Source organism: Bubalus kerabau, chromosome 5 (genome assembly GCF_029407905.1).
Source record: "Bubalus kerabau isolate K-KA32 ecotype Philippines breed swamp buffalo chromosome 5, PCC_UOA_SB_1v2, whole genome shotgun sequence".
NCBI lineage: Eukaryota > Metazoa > Chordata > Mammalia > Artiodactyla > Bovidae > Bubalus > Bubalus kerabau.
The window spans coordinates 56,177,975-56,194,012 of NC_073628.1; the positions used below are offsets into that span (position 1 = coordinate 56,177,975).

At 42.9% G+C, this 16,038-nt stretch overlaps 1 protein-coding gene across 2 annotated transcripts in view; it reads left to right on the forward strand.

The window, feature by feature from the left end:
* Positions 1–2,821: 2,821 nt before the first annotated feature.
* The window catches only part of MDM4 (MDM4 regulator of p53), a 51,209-nt gene continuing 37,992 nt past the window's right edge, over positions 2,822–16,038 (forward strand). The window contains exon 1 of one of the 2 annotated variants that reach the window (XM_055581722.1): positions 2,822–2,983. The gene's annotated coding sequence lies outside the window, so the exon portion shown is untranslated. The remainder of the gene's footprint in view (positions 2,984–16,038) is intronic. The other variant, XM_055581721.1, reaches the window with a different exon arrangement.

A 16,038-nucleotide genomic window follows, 5' to 3' on the forward strand; every position in this document is an offset into this window, starting at 1 on the left:
AGTAAAGGAGATTAGGATACACACAAAGCACACAGACAGAAGGGTAAACGTGAAGACAAATCTTTTAAAAATTTGAAGTATAAAATATTCGAAAGGAATATATACAGGTATAAATCCCAAAAGACTAAATGGTTGCAGGGGTAAATACCAAACTCAGGATAATGGTTCCCTCTTCAGATGAAGGAGGGAAATGTCATCGGAGAAGAGACTGAAGGGGAACTTTTAAAAATACTTATTTTTATTTATTTATTTGGCTGCACAGGGTCTTAGCTGTGGCATGTGGGAACTAGTTCCCCAACCAGGGATCAAATCCAGGGCCCCAGCATTGAGAGATCAGAGTCAGCCACTGGATCACCAGGAGAGTCCCACATGCAGGACTTTTTTGTACAGGTAATGTTCTTTACGAAGAATTGTGGGGGAAAGGAGTCATATTCTTCATTACACTTTTTTGCATGTCTGAAATAGTTTCTTACAGCTTTTCAGAAAGGCCAATAACATTGGCTTTTAATTCCTTTAAAGCTGCAGTAGGCCTTAGAAAATTTATTCAATTCACTCCTTTTACATTACAGATCGGGGAAACTAAAGACCTGTGGAACTTTCTGGTTTCTAGAATAGTTATACTAAACCCAGATTTCCTGTTTATTAAATACATGGTTTGTGAGCACAGTTCTTAGAGAAGGAAGCAGCGATCACTGAATCAGTTATGATCTTGTTAACCCAATTTTGTTTTCTTTTTTGGCAAGATTACTTGACTGGTAGAAGAAATACTATAGATATGATTTGTTTTCATTATAGCAAGTCACTTATTTATTTATTTTTTTATGAACTCCTTGGGAAAGGTCAGAGAAATGTTGCCAGATGTTGACCTCTATTAGGTGGGATAATTGGTTTAAGAACAACTCTGGAAGAAGAACTCTGGAATCCTGAACCAGAGTCAACTATGAAGGGTAAGTGCTATTCTTTTTTAAAAATAACTTATTTATCTTTGGCTGTGCTGGGTCTTCACTGCTGTTCAGGCTTTTTCTCTGGTTGTGGAGCACGGGAGCTACCCTCTAGTTGTGGCCTGCGGCCTTCTCACCACACAGGCTTCTGGTAATGTGGGACACCGGCTCTAGCGCAGCTGGGCTTCATTAGCTGCAGCACAGGGGCTCAGTATTTGCTGCTCGTGGGCTCTAGAGCACAGGCTCAGTGGTTGTGGTACATGGGCTTAGTTGTTCTGCAGCATGTGGGATCTTCCTGGACCAGGGATTGAAGCTGTGTCTTCTGTATTGGCAGGTGGATTCTTTTACCACTGAGCCACCAGGGAAGCCCCAGCTCTATTCTTAATCATTTCCTACTCAACATATTTATCAAGGCTTTAAATGAAAATAATTTGTATAATTATAATAATTTGATTATAATTGTTAATCAACAATATGCAAAAGTGAGAGAGCTAATCCCTCCTGACTCTCCAGGCAAGGCCAGCTGCAGCTCTCATTGCACTTAGCACGTTCTCTTTACCTGGACATTCTGATAGCACCTCCAGACTCCAGGCGTCACTTGTTTTAGAATCCTCTAAGTTGGTGCTTGGCACATAGTAGGTGTTCAACAAATACTTGTGGACCTTAAACTGAATTGCATAACAGGATCATAATCCAAAAAGTCCAGTAGACAGTAGGAAAGGACCTAAAATAACCAGGTACTAGTTAAAAGATACAAAACAAATTTCTGTTTGGGATTTTTAAAAATTAAAATCAACTGCAGAAAAAGAGAGGAGAAATAGTTAACAGTTCACCTAGAAAAGCCTTCTGGGAGCAAGTGTGAAAAAGGAATTAATTCTTCAGCTCATTTACAGAATTCTGGACCTCTACCTAAGTCAGAGGTGATGCCAGAAACAGAGCAAGGTGCAATGTGCAAATAGAGGTCATTGCCTCATTTTATTTTGCATACGTGTGTATCTGGTTCCGGGAGGCACATTTTAAATAGGACAAACAGGTTCTTGAAGCCACAGCAGATAAGTAATCGAAAGCTCTGAGGGGATTTTCAGCAAGCAGAAAAACAAAAGGTTAGAGATGGGACATGGTAGCTGTCTGCAAAAAAAAAAGAAAGAAAGAAAAATAGTATTTATGTTAGAAAGAATGAAGCCTTAGTCTTCCCCAAAGTGCAGAACTAAAACCAGTAGAGGTGGTAAAATAACATATTTCAGCTCAAAAATTCCTCGAATATCTAGACTCATCCTACAGTAAACGAAATGAAGTATTGGGAGGGGTCCTGCCATTTGGCACCGGCAAACAGCATGCCTGAGAAGTTTGTTGAAGGCACTTGTGTGTTGTGAGAGTAGGCTAGACGACTTGATTATGTGACCCAAATAAGCTCCACCTCATTGTCCTCTGCACTTCTCTTTTAACATTTACCACATATTTTGTAGTAATCTGTGTATATACTAATCTTATCCTCGCCCAATTAGCGTCAACACTAGCGTGCCGCTCCACCATGTCTGGGGAGTAGGAATGAATAATCTAACACCGAAAAGCAGAGGGGCTGGCTTTTCAGCTTTCTGAAGAGCTGAAAAGGTGTCTCTGATGGTGCTTTTAGCTTTCTCCCCTTCCTGTTTTTTTTTTTTTTTTTTTTTGGTTGTTGTTGTTGTTTTTACTCTCCCAGGACACGTTTATAAATAGCATTAAGACCCTGCGATTTCCTCAAATGGTATCTCTTGAAACCTCAGAAGTCTTAGTCGTCCAGGCCCTACTACTATCTTTCCCCGGACTGGCATCCCCTCTATGGTAGGGCCGGCTCAGCCTTCTAGCTCTCTAGCCCTCCCACTGGCCCATCTATGGTTTCCGGAGGCCTCACCGGAAGCTCCTGTGGGCGATGGGTTGGGGAGGCCGGAAGTTGCGCCTTCACTACTCGCCGTTTTAAAATGCTGCTAAGACCTTAGGAACAGTTGAGTGACGCCCCCACAATCCTGGGCTCGGCGGAAAGCGACTTATGGAACGGCCGTGAGGTGTGGCTATTGGGTTTTGTTGGCGAGGTGCCGGCAGGCCGGGAGCGGGGGGCGAGGGGTGGGAGAGACGCGGCCAGGTGTGCGGCCCGGGGCAGGGGGTGGCCGGCGGGAGGAGCCAGAGGAGTGGGTGGCGGCGTGCGGAAGGTCGCCTGGCGAGGCCGGGCTGGTGGGGTAAGCGCCACGCGACGCGAATCCGCGGAGGACGATGGTGGGAGTGCAGTGACTAAGCGCAGGTCCGCCGGCGGGTTACCGACCGGAAGTCGGGATAGATGGACGGTGCTCGATAGGACGCAAAGTGTGGGGACGACTGAGGCACTTTGGAGGAAAGGCGGGAAAGGGAGGAGAGAATGACACTGCCGTGTCTTCAAGATTTTATGGTAGTGATTTTCAGGGCCACGGACCATCTGTCTCAGAGGCACCTGAGTACTCGTTTGAAGACTGCTCATTTGGGGGCCACACCCATACTTGCCCTAACAGAATATCAGGAGCTGGAGCTCGGGAAGGTGTATTTTAATCGGCGCGTTCCCCTGTTGGTTCTTGTACACGCCCAAGTTTGAAAACCATTGTTATAAAGCGACACACAGAGAAAATGCTGCTGCTCTTTTCCTTCATCTCGGAAGTTCTCCTAGGAAGCTCCTCCGTGCCGTGGGATGTTGGCATGGGAAACAAGTATCGAATGTCCTTGGTACTTTTTGGTATTAAGTATCACTACATCTCAGTTTGGGTTTCGTCTCCTCCCTCTTACTTGGGCTCCCCCAGTGGCTCAGCGGTAAAGAATACGCCTGCAATGCAGGAGTCGTAAGTTGAATCCCTGGGTCGGGAAGATCCCCTGGAGGAGGGCATGGCAACCCACTCCAGTACTCTTGCCTGGAGAGTCCCGTGGACGGAGGAGCCTGGCGGGCTACTGTCCGTGGGGTCTCAAAGAGTGGGATACGACTGAGGCGACTTAACACGCATGCACGTACTCCTCATTCATTTCTGCCACGAAAAGTTCATTTCGTTTAGAATATTTACTTAAGAATATTTTGTTTCACAGTATAGTCAGGATCACAACTTTTTATTTTATAGTTTTTTTAAAAAATCAAAATACTGTTTGCCTGTTGTTGAAGAAAACCACACAGTACAGAAGTGTGTAAGATGACCTGTCCGTTAACCTGCCCCCTCCTCAAGCTAGCTACCCTTAGCTGCTGGATATTATGTTCTTCCTGACTTTTTCCACATGTATTCTTACTTTTAAACAACAATGGGGTCATTCTGTGTCTATTATTTTGCACCTTAAATTTTTCAGTAGCAACATCAGAGAAAGCTTTCCATAAAGTGTACATACAATATTTTCTTTTAAGGACTTGAGTATTGCACACAAGAATTTCTTCAGGGGATTTTTAGGTTGTTTCCTAAAGCATACTGTTTGTTTTGCAAGCTGTGCTGGAGTATATTCTTGCCACACTCTTCACTTTTTTAGGTGTGTAGCAGATGTGGTAAGAACTAAAACAATATCTGAATGGTAGTTGTTTTTTTTTTTTTCCCCTAAAGAAAAAAGTTGGTTTTATTCTTTTCATGTATCTAGCTGAAAGGGAATCAGACAGTAGTGTTTAGTAGAGGCTCTCAGGACTTCAAAGAATTGATAACAATGATTAGTTTTGCTAACTTCTGACAAAAAGCTTTTATTTTAGTTAGTCTTTAAATTATAGTTGTCTTCAAAGGTAGAGATCAAAGATCAGATATAAGAGTCTCTTGGACTAGTGTAGGGTAAAATCACTCTTCCATTATCCTTGAGAGGTGTGTAAGGCTGTTCTTGCACTCCTCGACTTCAGTGCAGGAGGGACACACATAGAAACGTAGGATTAACATTGTGGGTATTTAATAGAGGCGCTTTAGTGTCGTCACCTTCTCTGGGGAGTCAGAAAAGCCTTGACTAAGAAGGTGACTGGAAACCAAGATTAGTAGTTTTTTCAAGCTACAATTGGCAAACACATGGGGTTTTTGTGATTTCTTACGGGAAATGGCAACCTACTTCAGTATTCTTGCCTGGAGAATCCCGTGGACAGAGGAGCCTGCCGGGCTACAGTCGGTGGGGTGGCACAGAGTCAGACACGATTGAGCACACTCAGCATACATTTATTGGGTACCATTCAATGGGGTAATTAAAACCCACTGTTTTAATTCAGTATTGCTTTTTCTTTTTTCCCACCTTTGTAGTGAAATATTTTAAAGTTTCACAGCTGTGTCATTTTATTTACCTTTAAATATGTCATGATGTAGCTCTTACCAAGTTGTTCAGTCGCTGAGTCATGTCTGACTTGTTGCCGCCACATGAATTACAGCATGACAGGATTCCCTGTCCTTCACTATTTCCCAAATTTCCTCAAACTCGTGTCCATGGAGTCGATGATGCCATCCAACCATCTCATCCTCTGTTGCCCTCAGTCTCCTCCTGCCCTCAGTCTTTCCCAGCATCAGCGCCTTTTCCAGTGAGTCTGGCTGTTTTGCATCAGGGGCCAAAGTATTGAAGTTTCAGCTTCAGCATCAGTCTTCCAATGAATATTCAGGATTGGTTTCCTTTAAGATTGGCTGGTTTGATCTTCTTGCTGTCCAAGGGATTCTCAAAAGTCTTCTCCAGCACCACAATTCAGAAGCTTTGGTGCTCAGCTTTCTTTCTTGTCCAGCTCTCACATCCGTATATAACTACTGGAAAAACCATAGCTTTAACTATACAGACCTTTGTCGGCAGAGTAATGTCTCTGCTTTTTAATATACTGTCTAGGTTCGTCATTGGAGAAGGAAATGGCAACCCACTCCAGTGTTCTTGCCTGGAGAATCCCAGGGACGGGGGAGCCTGGTGGGCTGCTGTCTATGGGGTCGCACACAGTTGGACACGACTGAAGCGACTTAGCAGCAGCAGCAGCAGCAGCAGCAGGTTCGTCATAGCTGTTCTTCCAAGCAGCAGGCGTCTTTTAATTTCATGGCTGCAGTCACCACCCACAGTGATTTTGGAGCCCAGGAAAATATAATCTGTCGCTGTTTCCTCTTTTTCCCCATCTATTTGCCATGAAGTGATGGGACCAGATGCCGTGATCTTAGTTTTTTAATGTTGAGTTTTAAGCCAACTTTTTCCACTGTCTTTCACCTTCATCAAGAGGCTCTTTAGTTCCTCTTCACTTTCTGCCACTGGGTGATGTTATGTGTATATCTGAGGTTATTGATATTTCTCCCAGCAATCTTGATTCCAGCTTGTGAGTCATTAAGCCAGGCATTTTGCATAATGTACTTGGCCTAGAAGTTAAATAAGCAAGGTGACAGTGTACAGCCTTGACGTACTGCTTCCCCAGTTTTGAACCAGTCCATTGTTCTGTGTAAGATTCTAACTTGCTTCTTATCCTGTTTACAGTTTTTTCAGGAGAAAGATAAGGTGGTCTGGTATTCTCATCTCTTGAAGAATTTTTCAGCTTGTTGTGATCCACACAGTCAGAGGCTTTAACAAAGTCAATAAAGCAGAAGTATATGATTTTTTTGAATTTCCTTGCTTTTTCTGTGATCCAGTAGGTGTTAGCAATTTGATCTCCGGTTCCTCTATCTTTTTTAAAACCAGCTGTACATCTAGAAGTTCACGTACTGTTGAAGCCTAGTTTGAAGGATTTTGAGCATAATCTTGCGCATGTGAAATGAGTGCAATTGTACGGTAATTTGAACATTCTTTGGACTTGCCTTTCTTTGCGATTGGAATGAAAACTGATCGTTTCCTGTCGTGTGACCACTGCTGAGTTTTCCAAATTTGCTGGCATATTGAGTGCAACACTTGAACAGCATCATCTGTTAGGATTTAAAATAACTCAGCTGTAATTCCATCACCTCTGCTAGCTTTGTTCCTAGTAATGCTTCCTAAGGCTGTGAAGACCCTTGCCTTCACAGTCCAGGATGTCTGGCTCTAGATGTGTGACCACACCATCGTGGTTATCTGGGTCATTAAAACCTTTTTTGTACAGTTCTTATGTGTATTCTTGCCACCTCTTCTTAATATCTTCTGCTTCTGTTAGGTCCATACCATTTCTGTCCTTTATTGAGCCCATGTTTGCATGGAATGTTCCTTTGGCATTTCTAATTTTCTTGAGCAGATCTCTAGTCTTTCCCATTCTATTGTTTTTCTCTATTTGCATTGATCACTGAGCAAAGCTTTCTTATCTCTCCTTGATATTTTCCTGAACTCTACATTTAGTTGGTTAAATCTTTCCTTTTCTCCTTTGCCTTTTGCTTCTCTTCTTTTCTCAGCTGTTTGTAAGACCTCCTCTGACAACCACTTTACCTTCTTGCATTTCTTTTTCTTGGGGATGGTTTTGGTCACCACCTCCTGTACAGTGTTATGAACCACCATCCGTAGTTCTTCAGGCAGTCTGTCTACCAGATCTAATCTCTCAAATCTATTTGACATTAAGGGATTTGATTTAGGTGATACCTCAATGGCCTAGTGGTTTACCCTACTTCAGTTTGAGTCTGAATTTTGCAATAAGGAGCTGATGATCAGAGCAGTCGGCTCCAGGTCTTGTTATTGTTGACTACATAGAGGGTCTCCATCTTCAGCTGCAGAAGATGTAATCAATCTCATTGCAGTATTGACATCTGGTGATGTCCATGTGTAGAATCATCTCTTGTGTTGTTGGAAGAGGGTTTTGCTATGACCAGTGTGTTCTCTGGGCAAAACTCTTGTTAGCCATTGCCTTGCTTCAATTTGTACTCCAAGGCCAGATTTGCCTCTTAGTCAGTTCAATCGCTCAATCGTGTCCGACTCTTTTCGACCCCATGAATTGCAGCACGCCAGGCCTCCCGGTCCATCACCAACTCCCAGAGTTCACTCAGACTCAGGTCCATTGAGTCAGTGATGCCATCCAGCCATCTCATCCTCTGTCGCCCCTTCTCCTCCTGCCCCCAACCCCTCCCAGCATCAGAGTCTCTTCCAGTGAGTCAACTCTTCCCATGAGGTGGCCAAAGTACTGGAGTTTCAGCTTTAGCATCATTCCTTCCAAAGAAATCCCAGGGCTGATCTCCTTCAGAATGGACTGGTTGGATCTCCTTGCAGTCCAAGGGACTCTCAAGAGTCTTCTCCAACACCACAGTTCAAAAGCATCAATTCTTTGGCGCTCAGCCTTCTTCACTGTCCAACTCTCACATCCATACATGACCACTGGAAAAACCATAGCCCTGACTAGACGGACCTTTGTTGGCAAACTTGTGTCTCTGCTTTTGAATATGCTGTCTAGGTTGGACATAACTTTCCTTCCAAGCAGTAAGCGTCTTTTAATTTCATGGCTGCAGTCACCATCTGCAGTGATTTTGGAGCCCCCAAAAAATAAGGTCTGACACTGTTTCTACTGTTTCCCCATCTATTTCCCATGAAGTGATGGGACTGGATGCCATGATCTTCGTTTTCTGAATGTTGAGCTTTAAACCAACTTTTTCACTCTCCACTTTCACTTTCATCAAGAGGCTTTTTAGTTCCTCTTCACTTTCTGCCATAAGGGTGGTGTCATCTGCATATCTGAGGTTATTGATGTTTCTCCCAGCAATCTTGATTCCAGCTTGTGTTTCTTCCAGTCCAGCGTTTTTCATGATGTACTCTGCATAGAAGTTAAATAAGCAGAGTGACGATATACAGCCTTGATGTACTCCTTTTCCTATTTGGAACCAGTCTGTTGTTCCATGTCCAGTTCTAACTGTTGCTTCCTGACCTGCATACAGATTTCTCAAGAGGCAGGTCAGGTGGTCTGGTATTCCAATCTCTTTCAGAATTTTCCACAGTTGATTGTGATTCACACAGTCAAAGGCTTTGGCATAGTCAATAAAGCAGAAATAGATGTTTTTCTGGAACTCTCTTGCTTTTTCCATGATCCAGCCGATGTTGGCAATTTGATCTCTGGTTCCTCTGCCTTTTCTAAAACCAGCTTGAACATCAGGAAGTTCACGGTTCACGTATTGCTGAAGCCTGGCTTGGAGAATTTTGAGCATTGCTTTACTAGCAGGTGAGATGAGTGCAATTGTGCGGTAGTTTGAGCATTCTTTGGCATTGCCTTTCTTTGGGATTGGAATGATAACTGACCTTTTCCAGTCCTGTGGCCACTGCTGAGTTTTCCAAATTTGCTGGCATATTGAGTGCAGCACTTTCACAGCATCATCTTTCAGGATTTGAAATAGCTCCACTGGAATTCCATCACCTCCACTAGCTTTGTTCGTAGTGATGCTTTCTAACGCCCACTTAACTTCACATTCCAGGATGTCTGGCTCTAGATGAGTGATCACACCATCATGATTATCTGGATCGTGAAGATCTTTTTTGTACAGTTCTTCTGTGTATTCTTGCCACCTCTTCTTAATGTCTTCTGCTTCTGTTAGGTCCATACCATTCCTGTCCTTTATCGAGCCCATCTTTGCATGAAATGTTGCCTGGTATCTCATATCTTTTTGAAGAGATCTCTAGTCTTTCCCATTCTGTTGTTTTCCTCTATTTCTTTGCATTGATCGCTGAGGAAGGCTTTCTTATCTCTTCTCGCTATTCTTTGAAACTCTGCATTCAAGTGCTTTTATCTTTCCTGTTCTCCTTTGCTTTTCGCTTCTCTTCTTTTCATAGCTATTTGTGAGGCCTCCCCGGACAGCAATTTTGCCTTTTTGCATTTCTTTTCCATGGGGATGGTCTTGATCCCTGTCTCCTGTACAATGTCACTAACCTCATTCCATAGTTCATCAGGCACTCTGTCAGATCTAGGCCCTTAAATCTGTTTCTCCCACTGTATAATCATAAGGGATTTGATTTAGGTCATACCTGAATGGTCTAGTGGTTTACCCTAATTTCTTCCATTTAAGTCTGAATTTGGCAATAAGCAGCTTTTAAAAAGTTATCACAGTGCCTTTTGACTACCATTAACAGCTTCTTGCTGCTGCTGCTGCTAAGTCGCTTCAGTCGTGTCCGACTCTGTGCGACCCCACTGACGGCAGCCCACCAGGCTCCCCTGACTCTGGGATTCTCCAGGCAAGAACACTGGAGTGGGTTGCCATTTCCTTCTCCAATGCATGAAAGTGAAAGTGAAGACGCTCAGTCGTGTCCAACTCTTCGTAACCCCATGTACTGCAGCCCACCAGGCTCCTCCATCCATGGGATTTTCTAGGCAAGAGTACTGGAGTGGGGTGCCATTGCCTTCTCCAGCTTCTTAGTAGTATCTAAAACCTAGTACATAATGCAGAATTTCTTGATTGTGTAGGAAAAAATAACACTTTTGCAAATGGCTTTTTTGAACCAAGACTTGAACAAGGTCCATCTGTTGTATTAGGGTAATGTTTTTTAAGTCTCTGTGAACAGTCTTCCACTTAGGCAGTAACCGAAGGTGTTGTAGAATTTCCTATATTCTGTATTTGGCTGATTGCCTGCTTTTAATGTTGTTTCTTCTAGCCTCAATTTTTTCCCACTACAAATAAGTAGTAGATCTAGAGGCTTGATTAGATTTGGACTTGAGGGCAGGGGATCAAGAATGCTTCATAGGAAGTACTGGCTGCTTTCCTTTGCTTCACACAGAAAGCACATGATGTGTGAATGCCTCTCCCTTTTAGAGATAAGTTTGGTCAATGGGTCAAATGCCGTAAGCCTGCTCAGTGTGTTTAAAAGTTTCTCCTTCCCCCAACCTTTCACTTAAATGACTTTTGAGAAGATGACATTTAACCCAGAGACTGGAAATTTTAGATGAGTCAGTCTGGTATAGAACTCAGTGTTCAAAATGCAGGGACAATGTGTGCAAAGGCCCTGTTTTAGAAACAGAAAGATCAGTGTGGACAAGGTGCATGGAGTGTAGGGTAGAGCAGTGCAAGCTGGAAAGAGGAAAGGTGCTATTTTTAAACAGTACCAAGCAATGGAGTAGGGTCTGGCAGGGTAGGATTGTTTGTTTTTTTAATCCTCTGGCTGTAGTGTGGAGTTTGAATTGAAGTGGGGTTGCAGACAGTTACGAATCTACTGCAGTGACACAGGCAAGAAATAATATTTTTTGATGTGAGGAATTGGTCATGAAAATGAAGAGAAGGGGTGGTTTTGAAAGATTTTTAGGAGTTAAAATCCATAAAGTTTGATGTGATAATGGAGAAAGAGGGCGAGAGCAAGATGATGACTGAACTTTCTATTTTGAGAAGTGAAAGTGAAAGTCACTCACTTTCTGACTTTTTGCCACCCCATGGACTATACAGTCCATGGAATTCTCCAGGCCTTTCCCTTATCCAGGGGATCTTCCCAACCCAGGGATTGAACCCAGGTCTCCTGCATTGCAGGCGGCTTCTTTATCAGCTGAGCCGCAAGGGAAGCCCCTGTTTTGAGAAACTGAATGTAAAAGGATAAGCTTTAATCTTGGACAAGTTATTTGACTTCTTTAAGCCTCAGTTTTCTCTTTTAAGGAGCGGGAAAGGAAGAAGATTCTGCTTTGGGTTCAAAGCCCATCAGCTGAATTCATTTCTCATATGTCCTTGAGTAGTGCCATTGCTCAAGGTATTTTCTGTCCTATTCTTTCCAGTATTCTCCCATTTAAAAATCCTTCCACTGCTGTCTATTCCCTCTCATTCCTCCTCTGTGTAGTCAAAAGTAATTTGTCCTGCTCAGAGCTACTCTGGCCCTTAAATCAGTATCTTTTTTTTTTTTTTACTGAGGCTCTCTTATAATTCATGATTTCAGTTAACTCATGTATGACAAACAATATGTAGTAAAAGCAAAATAATAGGAAGTGATAGATAATGAGATTTCATAATCAACTGTTACATGCTGTTATGGATCTAAGTACTTTGTAAACTCCAGTTTTGTTTTGGTTCTTTTTTTGAATAATAATTATCGAAGATATAATTGTGCAATATTGAGACATAGAACAAAATACAATCATCAGAGGACAGTTGCTCTACAAATCTACCATATGTCCTGTCCTTCCTGAACCCTTCTCCGTCTCCCTCTCCAGTATCTTTTTAATGGCACACTCTGCCAGATGTTAAACCCTTATTGAGGCTTAAATTCTTCAAGTCCTGTTCCTGCTAAGTTGCTGGACTAGCCTGACTGCTGACTCCATTCTCCCAAGTCATCTCTAGAGGCACTATAAAAGGAAAAGACTGAGAAACAAGTGGGTGATGTGGGCTTTTTTGAATTGCTGGGCAGGTGGGGGTGGGGAGTGGCTGGGTGTTTGGCCTTAGACAGGAGTCAGCCAGGCGTGGCTGTAGGAGAATAAAACCAGGGGAGAAGAGAGCTACTGGCATGCCCTAGTTTCTTCCCTGCCTCATTACCTTGGAATTACCTTTTTCTACACTTGCTGTGACTCAGCTCTGGTCTAGCTCTCCTCAGAGGTAAATCAGGGCATAACAGAAGTCTATACTTGGGAGGAGGGGTTGAGAAAAAAAAAAAGTGATGACTGACTTTAGACAGTCCATTCTCTGTCCTTTACCTCCTTATTTCTTGTTGTTCAGTTGCCCAGTCCTGTCCAACCCTTTGCAGCTCCATAGACTGCAATATGCCAGGCCTCCCTGTCCTTCACCATCTCACAAAGTTTGCCCAAGTGCATGTCCATTGCATCGGTGATGCCATCCAGCCATCTCATGCTCTGATGCCCTCTTCTCCTCCTGCCCTCAATCTTTCCCAGCATGAGGGACTTTTCCAGTGAGCCAGCTATTTGCATCAGATGACCCAAATACTGGAGCTTTAGTTTCAGCGTCAGTCCTTCCAATGAGTATTTAGGGTTGATTTCCCTTAAGATTGACTGGTTTGATCTTGCTGTCCAAGGGACTCAGGAGTCTTCTCCAGCACCGCAGTTCAAAGGCATCAATCTTTGGCATTCTGCCTTCTTTACAGTCCAGCTCTCACAACCGTACGTGACCACTGGGAAGACCACAGCCTGGACTGTGTGGACGTTTGTCGGCAGAGTAATGTCTCTGCTTTTCAGCACACTCTCTAGGTTTGTCATAGCTTTATCGTCTTCGCATTTCATGGCTGCAGTCACCATCTGCAGTGATTTTGGAGCCCAAGAAGAGAAAATCTGTCACTACTTCCACCTTTTCCCTTCTATTTGCCATAAAGTGATGGGGCCAGACGCCATGATCTTAGTTTTTTTAATATTTAGTTTTAAGCTGGCTCTTTCACTCTCCTCCTTCACCCTCATCAAGAAGTTCTTTAGTGCCTCTTCGCTTTCTGCCATTAGAGTGGTGTCATCTGCATATCTGAGGTGGTTTTTGTTTCTCCTGCCTATCTTGATCCCAGCTTGTAACTTTTCCAGCCTGGCATTTCTCATGATGTGCTCAGCGTATAGGTTAAACAAATAGAGTGACAGCAGACAGCCCTGTTGTACTCCCTTCTCAATCTTGAACCAATCAGTTGTTCCATACAGGGTTCTAACTGTTACTTCTTGACTCATACAGGTTTCTCAGGAGACAGGTAAAATGCTCTGGTATTCCGATCTCTTTAAGAGTTTTCCACAGTTTGTTACAATCCACACAGTCAAAGGCTTTACTGTAGTTGATGAAACAGTGGTAGACGTTTTTCTGGAATTCCCTTGCTTTCTCTTATGATCCAGCGAATGTTGGCAATTTGATCTCTGGTTCCTCTTCCTTTTCTAAACCCAGCTTGGACATCTGGAAGTTCTTGGTTCGCATAATGCTGAAGCCTAGCATGCAAGATATTAAGCATGACTTTACTAGCATGGGAGATGAGTGTAGTTGTCTGATGGTTAGCCATTCTTTAGTACTACCCTTCTTGGGAATTGGGATGAGGATTGACCATTTCCAGTCCTGTGGCCACTGCTAAGTCTTCCAGATTTTCTGATGTATTGAATGCAGCACCTTGATGGCATTATCCTTTAGGGTTTTGAATAGCTGTACTGGAATTCCATTTGCATCCACTAGCTTAATTAACAGCAGTGCTTAATCCTTAGGTCTCCCCAAATCCTTATCATAATGCTGTATCTCTCTGGGGAACAAAAGATGAATCCTTGGTTGAGCAGTGATTGTACGGGGTGGAGAGTAATCGTGGTTTTCTGGTGCTTGGGATTTCCTGCTTTAGTGCTTATTTCCTACCTTACTCAGTTTACTGTGACTGATACCGAGTGGAATTTGGTCTTCTCTGTACTGCTTCACCTATTAGAATAGCTTCTGTCCTCTAGGGAAAAAGAACAGAATGTTGAAGAGCACAGGTATTTCAAGAGGAGGACAATGTATAGGCTTCTTGGAACAGAAATAATAGAAGAGATAGATCAAGGGTTTAAAGTTAGATAATCGTTCTGAAAGAAAGAGGGATGATATTAGCAACTTGAAACAAGAATAAGCAGAGGCTGAGAGAACCAAGCAGCAATAGCAGGCTTAAAAATACAGTGGTTGAAACATTGAACAGCGCATCAAATGGGTGAAACAATGCAATGGATACAGTTGGACGAATTAGAATTCGAGAGTGAGGAAATATCCCAGAACAAAGGGGAAAAAGACAAATATATATATATAAATGAAAAGCTAAAAGATAAGGAGAATAGGTATAGAGATACATCTGAATAATAGGCCTCTTAGAGGAAAAAATAAGGCAATGGCAGTCCACTCCAGTACTCTAGCCTGGGACGGAGGAGCCTAGTGGGCTGCCATCTGTGAGGTTGCACAGAGTCGGACACGACTGACGTGACTTAGCAGCAGCAGCAGCAGAGGAAAAAAAATGAAATGGAGGAAGTATTGAAGAAATAATGGGAAAATAGCTCTCTTAAAATTACAAAGGGAAAACAAAGTCCCTGGATGGAAAGGTTTCTTAGAGTGGTAAATATGAGAGGTCCAGAAAAACTCATTTCTTGGGCTCCCCAGATGGCTCAGTGGTAAAAAATCCACCTGCAATGCAAGAGATGCGGGTTTGATTCCTAGGTTGGGAAAATCTCCTGGAGAAGGAAAGGGCAACCCACTCTGGTACTCTTGCCTGGGAAGTCCCATGGGCAGAGGAGCCTGGTGGGTACAGCCATGGGGTTGCCAGGAGTCAGACATGACTTAGCAACTGAACAACACCAGGAGCACTATAGTGAAATTTAAGAGTATCACAGCTAAAGAAAATTAGAGGAACCTCAGAGAGGAAGAACAGATCACACACACAAAGAAGCAAAATTGAATTGACATTAGCATTTTGAACAGCATCAATAAATGCAAAAAGACAAGAGTTTTTTCAGGGTTTCATAGGGAAACTAAAGAGTTTTATACCTGCTGCTACTACTAAGTCACTTCAGTCGTGTCCAACTCTGTATGACCCCATAGACGGCAGCCCACCAGGCTCCCCCGTCCCTGGGATTCTCCGGGCAAGAACACTGGAGTGGGTTGCCATTTCCTTCTCCAGAGTTTTATACCTAACCAAGTTTAAATAGAAGGGCATGATACAGGTATATTCAGGTATATAAAGTATTGGAAGCCTTGCCACCTAAAGACCCACACTGAAAACAGTTCTAGATAAGTACTGAGTGATTCAAATCCAGAAAATGTTACAGGAGATACATGAAGTAAAGGTAATCAGATATCTTGGTGTCATTTATTGTGGTAAAGGCTAAAGCAAAAGAAAAAAGGGAGAGTGAGTGGGAGAGGGAAGGAGAAAAGGAAGAATCAATAGAGAGGAAAATAGTTCTGTTCCAGAATTCAAAGTCCAAATGATACTGTGCTTAAGTGCCTGTCTTACTAGCAGGAAGACAGAGATGCAATTTCAAGAAAGGTAATAACATATTAAAAGGAAGAATAAGACAAATTGCAATGCTAAATTAAGATGATAGAGACAGATTTGTATATATCAATTACAGTAAATGGACTCAATTCACCAGTTAAAGATAAAAATCATGACATAGTGAGAATCACTATATATTAAGAATGCACCAAGAGATATAGCAGTTTGAAATGTGAATGCCTCAGGTTAAAAATACTTACAATAGGACTTCACTGGTGATCCAGTGCTTTAAGAATCTGCTTGCCAATGCAGGGGACCCGGGCTCAACCCCAGGTCCTAGAAGTTTCCACATGCGGCAGGGCAACTAAACATGTGCACCAGAACTGCTGAGCCC